General features: G+C 40.7%; 1 protein-coding gene across 1 annotated transcript in view; it reads right to left on the reverse strand.

Moving 5' to 3' along the window:
• The window catches only part of ANKRD55 (ankyrin repeat domain 55), a 267,455-nt gene that overhangs the window by 184,651 nt on the left and 65,507 nt on the right, over positions 1-17,297 (reverse strand). The window contains exon 3 of the mRNA XM_035014447.1: positions 449-560. The gene's annotated coding sequence lies outside the window, so the exon portion shown is untranslated. The remainder of the gene's footprint in view (positions 1-448; positions 561-17,297) is intronic.

Genomic DNA, 17,297 nt, shown 5'->3' on the forward strand with positions numbered 1-17,297 from the left:
TGAGAGTTTACTCTCAGTAAACATGTTTACAAATCCAGGCGCATACTTCAGAGCAAAATAAAGTATCTTCTCCACACACACACACACACACACTTCTAATATGGTATTTAAGACTATCTTTGAAGATGATGCTGAATCTTTTCCTTTCTTCCTTCCTTCCTTCCCTCCCTCCCTCCTTCCTTCCTTCCTTCCTTCCTTCCTTCCTTCCTTTCTTTCTTTCTCTTTCTTTCTTTCTTTTTCTTTCTTTCTTTCTTTCTTTCTTTCTTTCTTTCTTTTTCTTTCTTTCCTTTCTTTCCTTTCTTTTCTCTTCTCTTCTTTCTCTCTCTCTCTCTCTCTCTCTCTCTCCTGAACAAACGTCCTTATCCTGTGTGTTGATTAGTGTATTAGTCTGGCTGCCACAGAACACCACAGTCTGGATGGCTTAAGCAACAGAAATTTATTTACTCACAGTTCTAGATGCTGGAAAGTTCAAATCAAGGTCCTAGCAGGGTCTGGTGAGGGCTTTCTTCCTGGTTTGTAGATGGCTGCCTTCTCACCGTGTTCTCACAGGGCCTTTCCTTCTTACATGTGGAAGAGAGGAAAGAGAGCCTTGTAAGGCTACCAATCTTATCAGAATAGGACCCCTACCCTTATGACCTCATTTAACCTTAATTACATCCTAAAAGCTTTATCTCCAACTACAGTCACATTGGGAGTTAGGACTTCAACATAAGAATTTTGTGGGGGACACAGTTCAACCCATGGCAGTTGATTAGTCTGAACTGAATTTTATGTAGAGGCCTACATATTTCAGAGACTCAATTATAATTCATTAAAATTTTCTATAGATTGTGGTCACCACTAGACCAGTAATTGCCAAAGGGCTGTGAATCAGGTGTTTGTGTAGTCCATGGACAGATTAAATGTAATAGATAAGATCTCTTGGTAAAGCAGAGTGAAAAGAGTCTCAGAATATAGGGTGGTGCTATCTAAAAATAAGCTTGATGGCTATTGTGCTCCTAACACTGAAGGTATTTTGGAACATAAACAAGTTACCTAAAAGCAAAAGTTAGATCTGGAAAGGAAAGGGCCCATTCTGCTGAAGGAACATGTTCTTTCCAAATGGTTTGCATAATTTCCTATGTAGCTTTCATGATACAGAAAACAAACACTTAGGTGTTTGGGTGACTAGGTAGACCAAGTTTCCATGTCTTGGAAATCTCACCGGGGCTGGATTAGTTTAAGAAATCTTGTTAACTTTCCTTCCATATGTCATTTAAAACTTTGGAAAATGTGAATGTGCTATTTTCTTGCTTTTGGACTTCTTTATTTTCTCCTTTTGACTAGGCATGCTCAAAAGTGGTGGTATCTTTGTAAATGGGCCTCACTGGGGGAGTGGGGAATGGGAGGAGTTGGATTTAAAAAATAGACTTTTCCAATTATAAAAACTCAGATAATAGTCAGCTTCTGGTGTCCAAAATAGAACTTATTTTTAAGGCTATTGTCTTGAGAGTAGATTTTCAAGAAAACAATTTATCTTTCTCCTTTAAGAAACCAAGATTCGGACACTCTATTGGTTCTTCCCATGGGGTAGAAAAGAATCATTCTTCCAGGACAGTAAGGCCATGAATTTGCTGTTTTATGGTGGGAGAGTGATAGGATGCAGGGGGAGAGTCCTGCTCCTGACAGGGGGTGGGGGCAGGGAAAAGTCAGATAAAAAAAAGCCTTTGTGGCCTAGGAGGTATTTGAATAGGTAGAGGGAGGGCTGATGGCAAAGAAAGCTGGCTTTCACTTTCTTAGGATCCCAGAAAGAAACTAACTTTCCAGCTGCCTCTAAACCAGTCTGCAGTATAAAGTACTCAGGCAGTGGAGGCCCTGAGGTTTTGTGCCTCGGTTTCTGTGTGAAAAGCCTGTGAACCTCCTGGGGCCCTCTGTGGTAACATGAAGGGTGATGAAGCAGAGGCTAGGTTTGGATGGGAGATGCTACAGAGACTCAGAGGGCCTTGGGTTGGTAGGCAAGGCTTGCTGAGGAGAGTGTGGGTCAGCCTTGGAGCGTACCAGGCCCTGACCAACTTGTGAGAGAGAGATCACCAGTTCCCTGGCCACAGGCCAGCAGTCAGGTGACCCCCACTACTAGGCTCTGTCTCTTCTGTTTCACCTTACCCAAATTTTGTTTAGGCTGTTGTAAAGACGTGGTATGTTCAGTAGTGCTTCCTGCCTAGAACACTGGTCTGTTCCCCAGCTTACTGTGTAAGTTTTAATCATTCATTAAATCCCAGAAATGTGTTCACTCTTCTGTGAATTTTCCCAGACCTCTTTGTCTCCCATTCATTCTTCTCTCTTGGGGACCCCACGGCACCCATTAAGTGAGCGACCAGTTTTGGCATTTAATTGTGTACTGCCTGGAACTATTATTTCCACATTTGGATCTTTTCTCTTTCCAGAGAGACACCTAGTTTCTTGCAGCGAAGGTACTTTTGTTTCCCCATATATGAGACCATAAAGGAAGCAGATATTTAATAAATTCATATTGAACAAATGAAGGCACTTGACTGCCTCAAAGGGCTGGCCCCAGAGTTCATTTGATTCAGAAGAAAAGTACAGGTCAAAGGAATGCTATTGTTTTGCCATTTTCTTGTAGTGGAAAGTCCCAGCCAGTTATCAATTAATAGTGAGTATCAACAGAATTTATCTGGTGCTTACCAGAGGGTGACTTCTGAAGATAACTGCACAGACAGAGCTTACTGTGAAACAGGCTGAATTCTGCCACAATTTATTCCCTCTCTGGTCTCACACTAATCACTTAACTCCTGCCATGCCACACGTGGGGAAAATGTATTCTATCATCAGTCTCATACGAATTAACAAGCCTGTGTTCCACGTTCCAGAAGCACAGCAGGCTGATACAGATGTCAGTGGGATCCTGGCTTTGTGACTTTATGTGCTGAAGGATCTTTGGGTGAAAAGCAATGATATAAACACAAAGGGACCATTATTAGGGTCATCATATTGACATTCTCGTATTGTATCAGGTCAGGGGAGGATGAGACAAGGGCAGGACTTGGGTAAGGGACAAGACATACTAGCAGCGGGAGCAACAGTTCGGGGTAAACAGTTGTAAATCCCCAAGGCTGGACCTTGTTAACATTTTACAGAATGCTTTGTCTCTTTTAAGCAAGCTAAAAAGCAAGAATGAATTCACACACCCTCTTTGGAGGTCAGTGGGATTTCTCTGTTTCTGTGGGACATCACTAATTAATCTCAAGCTAATCGGTAGCCTGAGGTTCACTGAGTTGGATTTAGAAACCACACACCATTTTGCTTAGCAGCTTGGGGGACACAGCTTAGGTAGAGGCAGCACACGCATAAAAATTACTGGTTTTCCCAGGGCTTCAAAGGCAACTCCATAGCTGGGTCAAGAGAAGCTACCCATCTCTCTTTCTGGTGCTCTCTTGGTGACTTACTTTTGTTCTCCCTACCTATTTGGCACCTCAGCACCTAGGTTTCTGAGGCTCTGAAGAGCAGCATGTTGCGGGTCATTTCTCCATGGGGGTAACTGAGGAAGGAAGTTTATTCTCAAAGCACATGTAGCAAGGGTATGATTCGGGGACGGAATAAAAAGTATTACTATTTTGTTGAACATAAATGGTCAAGGAGCTGATTTCAGTAAGAAGTTTCAGGCAGAAGTTTCAAACTGTCATGGCTGCCAAGTATTAAGGGTCAAGATGCCACTAATTCCCAGTGGATTAAAAGCACTGCTAATTTTTCTCAGGGACATTTCAACTTTGGAAAGGGTATCAATTTAGAAACACAAATTAAATTCTGTTTTTGAGATGAAATGAAGCCATAAGGAATTAAACAATTGGCCCATAAGTGGGATTTTTCTCAAATATTCCTTGAACTCTGTGTTCTAGAGAGGACTAAGTATACAGCATTGAGGGAGAAGAATAAGGAGGATAGCAGTTGAGGAGGAGGACATGTCTGAGGAATGTGGCCTCAGGACACTCAGGGAAATTGCTACAAAGGAAAAATCTGACAGAGAAACTGAATAAGTAAACTCAGTCTCTTGAGGTGTCTGGGCCAAAACACATTTTATGACTTTGATGATTAAAAAAATCTATATATTTTGAATGTTAAGATAATGAAGATCAAAGCTACACAATTTGGATGAAAAGAGGATTACTGTCATGTTTCAAGCTTTGGAAAGGAAATGATGGAATAACCTTTGGATCAAAGTGGCTGAAAAGTGGATATTTGGGTGCCTCAGAAAAAAAAGTCTTGCAGACCTTTACATAGAAAACTCATCATAATAATGTAGAAAAACACATGAATTCGTGCTGCATGGAATGAAGCTTAAAGTAGGAGTCTGCCATTAATGAAACAGGCACCATAAGTAAGATTATTTATGCATTGCTTATGAATCCATAAAATTATTAGATGAAAAATACACCACCATAAATAATAAGACTCTTTTCTATCCAGTTACTTAAAGAAGTACTTTAATATCCATTGTCTAATTAGATTCACATCAATCCTGAGAATTGTTAGAGCAGGTTTTAAAGATTTATTTATTTATTTATTTATTTATTTTTAATTAATTTATTTGACAGAGACATAGCGAGAGAGAACACAAGCAAGGGGAGCAGGAGAGGGAGAAGCAGGCTTCCCGCCGAGCAGGGAGCCTGATATGGGGCTCAATCCCAGGACCCTGGGATCATGACCTGAGCCAAAGGCAGATGCTTAATGAATGAGCCATCCAGGCACCCCTAGAGCAGGTTTTAACCCCATTTTATAGTTGGGAAGGCAGAGCACAGGGAAGTTACATAGCTTCATAAGGTCAAGCATAGTTGATAGCATTTCCTGGACCTTGGCCTCTGGAAACCTTAACTGGGACTCTCCACCAGACTCTGAGTTGCCCTCAAACCAACTCCTCTGAAGTACTCAAACCTACCAATGAATGAATATCAAAAACAAAACTTCAAAGAACCTCAAGTACAAAGGTCACCAAGACATACTAACCACAGCCATGTTCAAGTCTTCTCCAGGCTGGCTTCAGGATGTTCAAATGAATTTCTATGAATGAAGAGGAATTTCTATGAATTGCCTGGGGTCTGAGATGGTAGTACATTGACTCACTATCTGCTGGGATGGCTTTTTGGGAATTCATTTGGCTTCAGAAAACAGGGCCTTGAGGGTGTAGGATGCAGGCTTTGGAGAACCATGGGTAAGACCCCTCCAGCATGCCAGACCACTGAGATCAAGCAATTGAGTGAGATTCTAGAGAGCTCATGGGCTCCTGAGGTGGTGCCCAGAGTTTGGTGGGAGAAGCACCTCAGAATGGGGATGGGCACAGAAAGAGGCAGTTAGAGAAATCCTGAAAAGGGTTTTTGTTTGTTTGTTTGTTTTGACTTCTGCCCGTCCTTGGGAACCATGGGATTATAACAGCACAGGTCTGAGGACAATCCACGCTGGGATTTGGAAGACCTGTGTGATTCTAGACAAGTCATGTAATCTTCCTGGGCATTCACATCCTCATCTATAAAATGAAGAGGTTGGACTCAGTGATGTCTTTTCCACTCTAATATGTTATGATTTCATGAAGCAAGCACTTAATTTAGCACTTAGAAAGATCCTTGGCTCACACAAAGTAACCCCATGCAGAAGGAAATTGCCTTTACAGTCTGTTTCAGGACTTGTGTAGGGATTTACCACAACAGTTAGTGATGGCCTTTGTTGGCTGCCGACTGTCTGAAGAGTCCTTGAGCACAGGCTGGCATTGTCCTAAGCTGGACAAGTCAGGAAAGAGCTGCAGAGGCAAAGGAGGGACACTGGGGGAGAAAAGTGATTCAGAAATGAGACTGTTCTCTCTGTCCAATTCTCAGTCCCCAAACTGGGCTCCTATTGTGGAAATTAGACCTTTGAGCAGTGTTCCATGTGTTTATTCTACTTGTATCAAAGAGGCTTTCATCTCCCTAGAGCAAATTATTAACACATTCCACCAAAGATGTGAGGGTGGAGGCCTGGCCTTGGGGGGAAAAAAAAATCACATCATAATAAAAAGCTGCCCGAAACATGAACTTAAGAAAAACTAACATAAAAGCCCCCACTTTTAATGACAGTGGTTGGCCAGATGCCAAGGTCCTTGTGCCCAGAGGAGCACGGCTGGCTGATTCCTTGTCCGTAGGCTGACCCTTCTGTGCCCAGGAATTTTCCATGCGATGGCCAGTGGTGTGGGAGGTGGGGCCTTTGCAGGTTCAACAGGTTGAGGCACTCACAGCCAGTTGCCTTCTACCTTAGCTGGAGGCCAGATTTTGTTGGTTGAGTGAACAGTGACTCTCAGTTGCAGGAAGTATATCTCGGCTCCTTGGGAAGTGGGGGGAGAAAAATAAAGAGACAAACAAAAAACACACAAAAAGACCAACAACTTTCAGGTACATCCAAGAGGAGAAACAGATTTAAAATAAGAAGAGCAATGTTCCCGCTTCACTAATGATTATTCTCCAAGGCAAAAGGCTGTGGGGAATAGTTTCTAGATAGAGATTATGCCATTTTCTACAGCAAGTTCCTTGATTTACAGGAGCCATTTGGTCCTTAAGGCCCCTCCTTTGAGATATAGCTGAACTGTATGTGGAAAAGGGCCTAGTGTGAAAGAGAATACAGGGAATTATTTATTGATGTTGAAAACCAGGACCCAGGGTCTGACTTTGTTTTTGTTTGCCTTTTTAAAAATATTTCCTAGTAACACCAAGATATATGATATCACAAATCTCATGTTCAGCAACTATGACAACCAAGATTCATGAATAGCCGTGGACATGTTGTCTGACATTAGCATCAGTTTGCCCTATTGGGGATAGAGGAGGAGCAGAAAGAATTGAGAAGCTGAGAATACAAGAGGGACTTGAAATACTTCATCCAGCTAAACAGCCAGTGCAGCCTTGACTAAGAGCAGTTTAGGATTTGGAGCCTTGGCTTCGCCATCTGAAATTGAGCATGTGTGTGAGGTGAGGAGGAACTGCCCACACTAATGAAGATGGATGAATATCCTTTGTAATGACCCAAACCACTCCTATAACAAGAAAGGCTCCCCAAAATCCCACCGTTTCACCTATAATACACAAGGATTTTTCAACTTTGGCTAATCATAGTAAGTACCATTTGCTCAGCACTTGACTGCTTCAGAATGCCTCTTACAACAACATCTATGTTACTTCTACGATTATTTGCAATTAATGTATTCAGAAACTGAACATAATTTGCCCAAGTTTCCCCCTCCACACTCTGCACCTGAGGTTCTCAACAAGGGACCAGTCTCCACCACATTCCCTGCCCTGGGGATGGGGGAGGGCTTTTGGTGATATCTGGAGACATCCTTGTTTGTTGACAAAGGGGGAAAGAGCCATTGACATCTAGTGGGTGGAAGTGAGGGATATAGCTCAATATCCTGGAATGTACAGGCTAGCCCCCCACCCCCCAGCATTACAAAGAACTAGCCACCCCAAAATGTTAATAGCACCAAAGCTGAGAAAACCTGCTCTACATATTCACATTTTAAAGTTCCTTTTTGACTTCAATGACCATTTCTATACTGATAACTGTGTTTATTATTTTTATTATTTCTCAAACTCCAAACTCTTATCACTAATTTCTAACAGAGGCCTCTACCTGGTTGGTATGTGGGAACCTTAAACACAACATGATAGAAATAGATCTCCACCTTCTATATTCTGACCTCAACCACAGGCCCTACCATCTAGGGTTTCTCAAGTTAAAAACGCAATTGCCATTCTTGACCTTTTCCTTCCTGTTCTATTCCTCACCCACCCCAATCCAATCATTTGACAAGCCTTTTAAATACGCCTGAGAAACATATCTTGCTATTGGCCTTTCCTTTCTTTCCCACTGACATCATTTTAGCATTAGTCCTCATCATCTCAGGATAAACTGTTGCTTTAATTTGGCAATCAGGCCAGGCACTATTCTCAGCCCCCATGAGATACTATTATCATCCTAATTTTGCAGATGAGGGAAAAAGGTGCAGATAGTAAGGCTATTCAATGAAGAGGCCAGGAGTTGACCTCAGGCCAGACTGTGCTGTCAACCACTATACTCTGCTGCCTCCTGATTCATCATCTTAGACTTGACTTCCATCTTTTTCTACATGAATCAAGTGTTCCAAATACTCTGAAGATCTCCTTCCTCTTGGAACTTTCTAGAGTTTTGCACATTTCTGTGTCATTGAACATGCTATTTCCACCCCCCCACCAACCTGGAATACCCTTTCTTCCTTCCTTCTGGCTGGCTCCTACCCATGCTCCAAGGCCCAGCTCAGATAAAAGCTCTTCAAGGCCACATATCATGTCTTATCCATATCTCCAAGTATCTGTTTCGTAACAAGTACCCAAATACTTACAAAATAAAAGAAAACTACTTTCTCTCTCTACTATTTCAAAAGCAAAGTTACCTTGCAAATATTTTCTAGTGAAAGCAGCTCCATCAGTATCCCATCCATCCCTCAAGGCAACTGATGAGAAGTTAATGCTTGCATGTGTATATACAAAGGTATATACAAAGGTGAGCTGCTTTAAAATATACTGACTAGATGAGTTGAATATATGTATTTTATTGACTATATGAATTCAAAGAGGTGGCATCAAATGTTCTGGGAGCACTAAACACTTCTAAGCTTTGTTTGTGACCCCAAATTTCTGCTCCAGTTTGAAAATAAATCTCTTCTCTTTGGCCTGGTAAAACAAAATATGTGTTATGACAGGGTGATTTGTTTCAAATGATTCATTTCAGAGTAAAGAAGAAATTCAAAAGATGTTTATGTTGGCAAGTTCTACTCCAAGTTCACGTTATTTTAACAACTTTCCTCTCCCTCTCCCCTGTCCCCGATACCATAACGGTTGAAGTAAAGACACAATATGGTGCAAGGATTTAAGGTAATTCTAATTTCTATTTCCTGCATGACTTGCATAAGGCATACGAGAAGATGAATATTTCCTGCAAGCATCATTTTCATCATCAGCAAAAGAGGGAAATACATAGTGTAGAAAAAGAATTCTTTGGCAGGACCATAAAGCCTTTATGCTCAGAAACAAAACCTGTTTATCTCCTGGGCCATTAATTCTCCCAAACCATTAGCAATTGGAAGACAAGGACAAAAGCCAAAGATAAACAAAAAATGTTTAGAAGGAGGGGGGGATGGAGATTTGCACACCAATCAAACTGTGGCCCAGACATAATTATACTATGAACAAAACTCTGTTCAGAGGCTGTGAGGGTTAAAATTACTATGGAGATATGGCCCCTGCTCCTCAGAAGATGGGGAAAAGTGTAATAAAGGTCATTCTTTCCTGTAGCTTTTAGTAATATGAAAGTCAAATCCTGCATTTTCTTTGTTAATGTGATATTTTCTACCTCTTGTCTCACCAAATAGGTTAACTGCTCAGGATGAACACCTTTTTATGGGATAGTTCCAGTATCCTGTCCCCAGAGGGTCTTGGTTTTATCTCTGAAAACTCAAAGTCAAGGCGGAATTATATATATATATATATATTTTTTAAAGATTTTATTTATTTCTTTATTTGAGAAAGCACGAGAGAGCAAGAGAGAGTGATCTAGGTGAGGAGCAGAAGGAGAAGCAGGCTCCCTGTTGAGCAGGAAGCCCAACGTGGGGCTCGATCCTGGGACTCTGGGATCACGACCTGAGCCGAAGGCAGACGCTTAACCGACTGAGCTACCCAGGCGCCCCAAGGTGGAATTATATTCATTAGCATTCCTTTTGAGGGGTCCTGAGGTATTAATCCCAAACACAGTAGTTACATGTGCAAAAATTGCGAACTAAATCTGTATCTACTCAGGGAAGTGAAAAGACCTATTCCTTTGTTAGGTACATACCCAATCAGTCCCGAGGTAGGACCAGCTCTATATGATGGTGTGTTTTCTTTCTTTTTTTTTAATTATGTGTTCTAGAAGCTACTTTATTTTTATTTTTTTATTAAGTTCAATTAGCCAACATATAAATACATCATTAGTTTTTAATGTAGTGTTCAACAATTCATTAGTTGCATATAACACCCAGTGCTCATCACCACATGTGCCCTCCTTAATATCCATCACCTGATTATTCCACCTTCCCACCCCCCTCCCTTCTGTAACCCTCAGTTTTGTTCCTGGAGTCCAGAGTCTCTCATGGTTTCTTTAGGTCATTTCTTATATGGCTTTGTGGGAAATCAGGAACGTTCTTCTTTTGGGCATAACTCCTCCACACTAAAGAACAGCTAAAATGGCTGTAGAGGCTGCTCTTGGCTTTCTAAAACCAGAACTTCCATTCTAGCATGGTTTTCATGGCTATACCCATTGCCTGGAATGCTCCCTCACATCTTTCTACTTCTCACTTCATCTGTTCATTATTACTTAAATCTCAACTTAAAATCACTGCATTTTGGTGGCCTAACAAATAAACTAGGTTACAGTTTTTGTTTAGGCCATTCATTGTTAACCTTGGCTACACAGAAGAATAAACTGGGGGAGCTTCTAAAAACCAATTATTACCAGGCCTATGCTGGACCAATTAAATTTGATTATCTAGGATGGGTATGGATAACAGTACTTTAAAAAATAGCCCCAGGTGGTAATATATAGATCGTGTTGAGAACTTCTGTTTTAGAGCATAACTCTCTTCATATCTCCATAGGAGTTCTGAGCTACTTACAACTATTGGTTCACTGTCTCTCTTTGTCACTGTAACATATAATGAAGTGGGGAATTTTGTTCACCAGGAAATCCCAATGTGAGAGAAAGAAGAACTCATTTTCTGGGTGTGTGGTACCCTCCCTAGGAGCAAGAGAAGGAAGCTGGGGGGTGGGATGCTTTGTGGATCTTCTGGGTCCTCTTCTCTAATCAAACCCATAAGGGATTATTAAGTATAGGGAACAAACTGAGGGATGCTGGAGGGGAAGTGGGAGGGGGATGGGGTAACTGGGCGATGGGCAGTAAGGGGAGCACTTGATGGAATGAGCACTGGGTGTTATATGCAACTGCTGAATCACTAAATACTACCTCTGAAACTAGTAATACATTATATGTTAATTAAATTGAACTTAAATAAAAGTAAAAATCATTTTTAAGTTTAGTTTTGGTTGCTGTGTTTGTTTGAAGGTTACTCCATGAAGAGACTGTGTCACATGGATATTGAGTGAATAAATGAATGAAAGAGTGAGCGAGGTAGGGAGTAATTGAGATTATATTTAAATACTTTTTACATCTGATTCAACCTCAAGTTTCTACATACAGGCTCTCATCATTATGACTCTTTTAACAGACCATTTTTTTCATTCCTTACAGACTTTGGCACATATATCTAACTTCCTATTGAACCTCTCCACTTAGATGTTCAAAAGACGTTTTGGATTTGAAGTTCAAAACTAAAGAGGACTGGAAGCTCATTTTGGATGGATTTATTTGGGTATTTGTCATGGACTTTCAAAATATTGAATCCCAAATCTCAATTTTGGCTTCCCAAACAGGCAAGTTCTAACACGAGCTAAGAATGCCAGCCATACAAATAAGTTCAAGACACAGAAGAGAGGCTGGAGTGAATTTGTCACTAGAGAAATGCAGTGTTATGTAATATGAGGTATACTTCTAGTCCAAGGACTAGCCCTGCAGACTGCCACTGGAATGTGGTCCCTCCTCATGCCACTTCCAAGAAATATCACGTTTAAGAAATGAGCAGCAAATGTAAGCTAAGATAAGGGAATGAGACTGAGGAATGAGGGAAGGAAAGTATAAACTGCTCTACCTCCATACTTCCGTGCAAGAAAGAACTTGCAGTTCCTCATTTCATGAATCCAGTTAAATAGTTCTCAGAGCCTTCCAAGTGTCTTCCAAGAACAACAGACTATGTTCTAAGCATTGGGGATACAGCAGCAAAGAAACAAAAATCCCTGTTCTCATTGATCAAATATTCTAATTGAGGTAGGGAGAAAACAAATGCAACACATGGTGTGATAGAAGTACTATGGAGGATGTACAGCAGGGCTGAGGGATAGGGAATGTAGGGGGCATTGCCATTTTAAGTCGGGTTGCCATGGTAGACCCAAATGAGAAGGTGACAGTTGAATAAATTCTCAAGGGAGGTGAGGGAGTGAGTTATGTGGACATTTGGCATAAAGTGTAGAAGCAAGGAAAACAACAAGTGCAAAGGCCCTGAGGCAGGAGTCTTAAAAGCTCTGGAAGGTGTTTGGCTTCTACTCTGAGTGAAATAGGGCGCTTGATGGGTTTTAATTGGAGTGATGTGATCTGACTCACACTGTAATGGGATCACTCTGGCTGCGAAGTTGAGAATTGACCAAAGTGGGCAGGAGTAGAAAGACCAATGGTGAGGCTGGGGCAATACTGCAGGTGAGAGATGAAGGTTAGGGGGTTGAAGGTGGTCAAAAGTGTTTAGATGTGGGATACATTTTTTTTTAAGATTTTATTTATTTATTTGACAGAGAGAGACACAGTGAGAGAGGGAACACAAGCAGGGGGAGTGGGAGAAGGAGAAGCAAGCTACCCGCCAAGCAGGGAGTCCGGTACGGGGCTCGATCCCAGGACCCTGGGATCATGACCTGAGCCAAAGGCAGACACTTAACAACTGAGCCACCCAGGCGCCCCAGATATGGGACACATTTTAAAGGTGGAGTTGACAGCATCAGCAGCTGGATTAGACAAAGGGTGTGTGTGAGAGAGAGAGAAGAATCAAGGATGGCTTCAAGGTCTCTGGTCTGGGCACCTAAAGTGGGGAAAGCTCTGGTAAGAGCAGGCAAAAGCTGGCACGAGATCCCAAGCCGAGTACTTTCCAAATGTCATGGGACACACAATGTGCAAAGAACTTAACAGCCAACTTAGGCCAACCTCTTGACGAGAAAACTGAGGTCCTAAAAAGGGGGAGGTAACTGGGCAGCAGGACAGGCATGGAAATTAGTTCAGAGTAGAGACAACATGCCCCCTTAGGTGAATACAGGGTTAGCAGATACCACTGTTTTGGAACCACAGAAGCCTGGCAGGCAAACCACTTCAGGGAAAGCGAAGACCACATACTTTAGAGGGCACTGAGTAAGTCTTCTCCAAGTGAAGCTGTCAGCCATGTCCTGGGCTACAGTTCCCCTCCTGAAGGCTGAGAGTAAAAATGATGGTGCATGATGGTGAGATTCTGGGGTGGGACGGTTGAAGACCTTTAGGTGAAACAATGGATTGGGTGGAATCTCTCCCAAAGTCAGAATTGCTTGTTGTTACTCTTGCTGTTGCAGCTGTTCTAGACAATGGTACTAAAGGGCTGAGTGTGGGCGTCTTCTTTCTTGACACTGACTATGATAATGGTCCTCTTTTTAAATGTTTTGGAATTCATCATCACTCCTTGCACATTAACATTCTTGAATCTTCTATTTTTGGTGACCTCCAGCCAACAACAAGCCCTCCAATTTCTACACAGTTGCTTCTTGGCTTGGCAACATAGCAGAGGCAAGGAGGAGACATGCTTCACAGGGCTAATTTTCTGTCCTTGAAGTTCCCTTCAATCTCCCCCCCCACCCCAACCCCGTGGTCTTGCCTTTCCACCACTCCAGCCTCCTGGTCGGGCATACTGCTTTGTGCTGGGTTCTTTGCTGACACAGGACAGACAGTAAGGACACTGAGGCCTTATGGATGAGAGAAGGTCAACGCTTTATTAAGAAAGTGTCTCCATGTGTCCTTGTCTCCTGTGTCACTATTCCCTTTTGCAGCCCAATAACTTGCAAGGTCCAAAGCCATCAAGAGGCTTCTCCAGGAAGCCCAAGCAAGCCTGTGCAAGCTCAGGATTAGCACACACAAATTTGGCATTCTTGGGATGTTCTGTAGTAACATAACAGGATCTGAGCTGGATTTGCTATAGCTCATCCCACAGTGTCGTTATCTTCAAGGGTCTCAAATGAAGGCAACACAGCAATGAAGAAGAAACGCTGGTAGTGGGCTTCAGAGCCATATACTACCATCTTCTTTTTAGAACTATTGTGGCAGATTCCAAGGGAAACCTAAAGAAACTAAAAGTGAAAGTCTAGGTTTTTTTTTTTTAAGATTTTATTTATTTATTTGAGAGAGAGAATGAGATAGAGAGAGCATGAGAGGGAGGAGGGTCAGAGGGAGAAGCAGACTCCCTGCTGAGCAGGGAGCCCGATGTGGGACTCGATCCAGGGACTCCAGGATCATGACATGAGCCGAAGGCAGTCGCTTAACCAACTGAGCCACCCAGGCGCCCCTGTTTTGTTTTGTTTTTTTAAGATTTATGTATTTGAAAAAGAGAGACAGCATGTATGAGGGGAGGGGCAGAGGGAGAGAATCTCAAGCAGACTCCCACCTGAGCATGGAGCCCAACTTCAGGGCTGGATCGCACGAGCCATGACATCACAGCCTGAGCTGAAATCAAGAGCTGGACACTTAATTGACTGAGCCATCCAGGTGCCCCTGAAAGGCTAGGTTTTTAATGAAATATGAAAGTAATAAAGATAAATAATGTCAAATGAGAAAGATGGGTAAATCTACTTCAAAAGTTCTTTAAGTTCATGAAAGGGATTACCCAGAGTTTAGGAACAAAGTAAAAAGAAAATGGCTTGTATTAGTAAAATGATAAAATATGGAAGGGCATGTTTAATATTTATAGAGGTTTCTGGGAGAGACTTTTGGATTTCTATTGTTAGTGATATATTGATATATAGATTTAATGCAATCTCAAAATAGGTAATTATCTTGAAAAAGAACAAGGTTGGAGGATTCATATTTCCCAATTTTAAAACTTACTACAAAACTACAGTAATCAAGACAGTGTGATACCAGCATAAGGTCGGATATATAAACCAACGGAACAGAACCATGAGTCCAGAAACTGTTATGTTTATAGCACAATCTGTGTATCCATCCATTTGTTCATAGGTATTTTGCTTGTTTCTGGCTTCTGGATGTTATAAACAAGGCTGCTATGAACATTTTTATACAAGTCTTTGTATGGACAAGTGCTCTCATTTTTCATAAGTTAAATACCTAGCAGTGGAATGACTATATCATATAGTAAGAATGTTTAACTTTTTCTTCATTTTTATGGTTAAGAATACACAACATAAAATTTACCATTAAATTTTACACAACTTAAAATTTAACCACTTTTAAGTGCAAAGTTCAGCAATATTAAGTATAGTCACATATTATGAAACAGATCTCCAAAACTTCATCTTGTAAATCTCAAACTTTATATCCATTAGACAACTCCCTTTCCCCCCTCCCCCAAATCCTGGTAACCACTGTTCCACTTTCTGTTTCTATGAACTTGACTATTTTAGATAAGTGAAATCATTCAGTATTTGTCTTTTTGTGATTGGCTTATCTCACTAAGCACAATATCCTCAAGTTTCTTTCATGTTGTAGCATGTGACAGGATTCTCTTCCTTTTTAAGGCTGAATAATATTCGATTGTGTGTATAGACCACACTTGGTTTATCTGTTCATCTGCCCGTGGATATTTGAGTTGCTTCCACTTTTGGCTACTGTGAATAGTTCTATGAACAAAGGTGTGAAAATATCTCTCAGTATTTTAGCTTTTTAAGAAACTGCCAAAGTATTTCCTAGAATGGTTGTACCAAATTACATTCCAGTGAACAGTTTATGACAGTTCCCGTTCTTCTACAGTCTCATCAACATTTGGTATGGTCAGTCTTATTAATTTTAGCTATTCTTATAGGTATGCAGTGGTATCTCACTGTAGTTTTAATTTACACTTCCCTAATGACTAATGATGTTGAACATTTTTCCATGTGTTTATTTCTATCTTTGTATCTTCTTTGGAAAGGTTGAGAACCTTTAGGTGAAACAATGGATTGGGTGGAAACTCTCCCCAAATCAGAGCTGCTTGTTGTTACTATTCCTGCTGCAGCTGTTCTAGACAATGGTACTAAAGGGCTGAGTGTGGGTGTGTTCTTTCTTGACACTGATTATGATAATGGTCTTCTTTTTAAATGTTTTGGACTTTATTCAAATCTTTTATGCATTTTTGCAATTGTTTGTTTTCTTATTATTGAGTCTGAGCGTTCTTTACATGTTTTTGATGCAAATCCTTTAGGAAAAACATATTTTATATATTTTCTCCCAGTTTGTATCTAGTCTGATAATTTTGTTAATGTTATCTTTAAAGAGCATAGGCTTTAATTTTTATGAAGTTTAACTTGGCAGTGTTTTCTTTTATTGATCAAAATCTTTGCCTAACCCAAGGTCACAAACATTTTATCCTATGTTTTCTTCTAGAAGTTTTGTACTCTTGCAGGTTTAAACTTTAAGTTTATGATCCATTTGAGTTAACTTTTGCATATCGTACTAACTGTGGATCAAGATTCATATTTCCGCATCTGGATATCCAATTGTTCCAGCAGTTTTTGTTGAAAAAACTATACTTTCTCTATTGAATTGTCTTTGTAACTTTGTTGAAAGTCAGCTGTCCATATGTGAATGGGTCTATTTCTAGACTCTCTATTCTGTTCCACTGATCTATCTTTACACCATTGCCACAATATCTTCATACTGTAGCTTTCAAAGTCTTGAAATCAGGTAGCATTAGCCCTTCAACTTTCTTCTTCTTTTTTTCAAAGTTGCTTTGGTTATTCTAGGTCCTTAGCACTTTCATACAAATTTTTGAATCAACTCAATAATTTCTACAGATGTCTACTGGGATTTTGATTAGGATTGTTTTGAGTCTATAGATCATTTTACAGAGAACTGACATCTTTACAATGTTGAATCATCTGATTCATGAATATGATGTATGTCTTCATTTATTCTGGTCTTCTTTAATTTCTCAGTTTTTATTTTTATTTAGTTTTTTTTTTTTTTTTTTTTTTGCACAGATCTTACACATCTTTTGTCAGACTTATCCCTGTGTTTTCACATTTTTGGAATGGTATTTTTAAAAAATTTCACTTTCCAATTATTCATTGTTAAACTGATCTGGTTTTTAACTTTTAGATTTATCTTACTAGATTCTTCTGTCTCTTTTCTCATTGCTGAATGGGTAAGCAGCTCAAAGGTGCTTGCGTATTTTGAGAGATTTTTTGGCCAAATCTTATTTGCACAAGTCTGGGAAAGGAAAGATTTGCCCTGAGCTACTTCTCATTACCTTCGTATAGGCAGAATCCTTACCCTGTATCTTTGGATAAGGAGAAAATTTCCCTGTAGTTCTTTTCTGGAACTTCCTGATTCTCTGTCGCAGCAAACAAAACCCACAGAGACCAAGGTCCTGGCACAAATGCTAC

Source organism: Mirounga leonina, unplaced genomic scaffold, assembly GCF_011800145.1.
Source record: "Mirounga leonina isolate KUSES-001 unplaced genomic scaffold, KU_Mleo_1.0 Mir_168, whole genome shotgun sequence".
NCBI lineage: Eukaryota > Metazoa > Chordata > Mammalia > Carnivora > Phocidae > Mirounga > Mirounga leonina.